At 37.0% G+C, this 2,810-nt stretch overlaps 1 pseudogene; it reads right to left on the reverse strand.

Moving 5' to 3' along the window:
* Positions 1–1,689: 1,689 nt before the first annotated feature.
* Positions 1,690–2,596, reverse strand: LOC102481001 (ER membrane protein complex subunit 2 pseudogene; annotated as a pseudogene).
* Positions 2,597–2,810: the final 214 nt, after the last annotated feature.

Raw genomic sequence — 2,810 nt, forward strand, 5'->3', positions numbered from 1 at the left:
TAATACCAATAAAGATTTAGTGTTTAGTGCTTTCAGAAAGTTTTGAAAATATTTTATTACAATGTAAAGGACAGGAAAATTGTTGCTATAGTCTCATTCAATGCCCTTGAATCCATTCATCTTCCAAATAGCGTATGTAAAATTCCCCTGCCATTTGTTTGCTTTAGAAATGTAAAGAACATGGGCCCAGCAGATGGTGTAATGGTTACATCACTGGATTCCCACGTAGTTGACTGCATTTTAAATCTTGGACCCAGTGGCTTAAAACTCATGCCAGGTGCATGTGTGTGCCTGCCTAAAATCCTGAGAGGAGAATGGACAAGATGGGATTGCAGTATGGCCATTTCCCCTTGGGGATGATTTCTCTCTTCTGTCTCTCTATCTGTGTCTGGCAAGCACTTGCACCCTATAGCAAAAATCTCTCTTTAAAAAAAAAGAAATGTAAAGAACATATTGTATGTCATTTTTAAGAGACCATTGATTGATGAAGTTAGTCTTCATTCACAAACTTGGCTTTTATAACTTTGGACTATAGACTATAGATAGATTCTATTAATTGAATATCAAACACTGGAAATCCATTATATTCATGTCTTGCCGGTTCTGGACATTTACACATGTCACTGTGACTACCTGTTAGTGACATCTCTCTCTTTTTCCATGTTTTCAAATATATATTGCTTTGGACTTAATTGTGCTCTTCTTTCCAAATTGCTATACTGAAGCCCTAATTCCCAATGTGACTATGTTTGGAAATAGGACCCTAAGGAGGTGACCAAGGCTAAATGAATCATAATGTTGGAGTCCTCTTCTCACAGTGCTGTTGTCTGTGTAAGAAAAAGAGAAGACATGTGGCCAAGGCTAAATAAATCATAATGGTGGAGTCCTCCTCTTACAGTGCTGTTGTCTGTGTAAGAAAAAGAGAAGACATGAGACAACTCTTTCTCTTCAATCCAAAGGCCAGGTGAGGACACAGCAAGAACGCTGTCATCTGCAAACCCAGAGAGTGGCCTACTACAAGCCCATGGAGAGGACACCTGGATCTTGAGCTTCTAGCCTCAAGAATTTGAGAAAACAAGTTTCCATTGTCTAAACTCATCATTCTGTGCCATCTTGCTATGGCAGCCCCAGCCAACTAATGCATACCTACCCACATCTTCCTATCTCTGGAGACTTACTGACTAACCCTTCTATTTTTCTCTTTATGCTCTCCTCAGAAATGCCACTTCTTGTTTAAGGTATTATCTTTACTAATTTACCTTCTGCAGAGAGATGATATCCAAACTTATAAAATTAAAAATGACTCTAAATTCTAGAAATTCTCTTAGAAAAGAGAATAGAATAACTATCAAATAATATTTACAGATTTATGCAGTCCTAATAAAAATTCTAATCCCTCTTTTGTTTGTCTATTTATTTATTTATTTTACAAGTTTAATAATTCATTGTGGTTTATTTAATGAAAAGACTGATGTACAATCAGTGAGTCTTCTAAATTTCTATGGATTTCCCATATTTTCTTGCTTAGCAATAAAAGGCATTTTTAGGTTTATATAAACATATTCTTTACAAACATCTTCTTAACAGAAATTAGTATACAAATAGCACTGGGCATTTGGTAACTAAGTCACAGACCACTAAGTTCCACTGTGCAATTGTGAAATCTAATGTCAAAAAGGTTTTGAAACCTTAATACTGGATGATCTGCAATGTTTCCAACATGTCTTCTACTGCCTTAAGAGAGTATATGGTTTCCTTCTTACTTCAACCTGCAAACTGATATGCTCTGTTTATTTGACTAGCTGCCCAACTAGCATATTTCATGTTGTCCTTTTTCATTTTTGCACTTGCTTTCAGATTAGAAGCAGTATGACGTGCTGACATGTAAAGGCCAAACAAAGCTCTCGTATTTCTATTACTCAGTTTCAATGTCTGTGCAAAATACTTTCCTTAAAATTTGAGGTTTACAAGTCCACCTTGGGTATATTTTCACTTCAGCATACTGCTGACAGTATAAGTGGTTGTGTGGATTAGTCATCATCAGCTGCTCTAAACAAAAGGCGGTTTTTACATGGTCATGTTCATTGATGTAAAGTTCTGCAAGTTCATGCCAGGCTTCCTGGTCTCCAACAAATTGTTCCAGATACTCATTCAGTTCCCTAATGGCCTCCACATTGTTCCCTTGGGCTTTTCAAATGGCAATCTTACGCTTTCTTGCAGCAGTGTTAGTTGGATCTTCTTGTAAAACTCGATCCTATAACTGTATAGCATCATCATACCTTTCCATGGCTTCAGATCTCATGCCTGTTAATTGCTTGACTCCATGACTGCCAGGGAACTGTCTTCTTAACTCCTGACGACAAGACAATGCCAAGTCGTCCTGACCATAGTCTAAGGCTGCAATCACCTGTTCAAAGATGATCCAAATATCATCTCCATGCTTAGATGCACATTCATTCATTAATTCTTCCCCCACTTCTATAATTTGCTCACTATTGCATGAGTTTCTTCTCTTTGTTTTCTCATTTTATCTCGCATTTCTTCCCAAGTGACATGGTAAAACTCTGAGACCTTCGCCATCTTCCTAGAACCCAGAGGCAGCGGGGTGAGAGGGCGGGGAAAATCTGTTTGTTTAAAAAAAAAAAAGGAAAAATCCATTTTAAAATTGATTTGAAATCTCAAAGGACCCTGAATACCCAAAACCCCCCACCAAAAAAAAACTTGAAAAAAAATTAGAAGATTTTACACTTTTGGTTCTCAAAATTTATTGCAAAACTAAAATAAAACCATGTGGTACGGTCATAAAAACA

The sequence above is a fragment of the Tupaia chinensis genome, unplaced genomic scaffold, assembly GCF_000334495.1.
Source record: "Tupaia chinensis unplaced genomic scaffold, TupChi_1.0 Scaffold146052_1, whole genome shotgun sequence".
In the NCBI taxonomy this organism is placed as follows: Eukaryota; Metazoa; Chordata; class Mammalia; order Scandentia; family Tupaiidae; genus Tupaia; species Tupaia belangeri.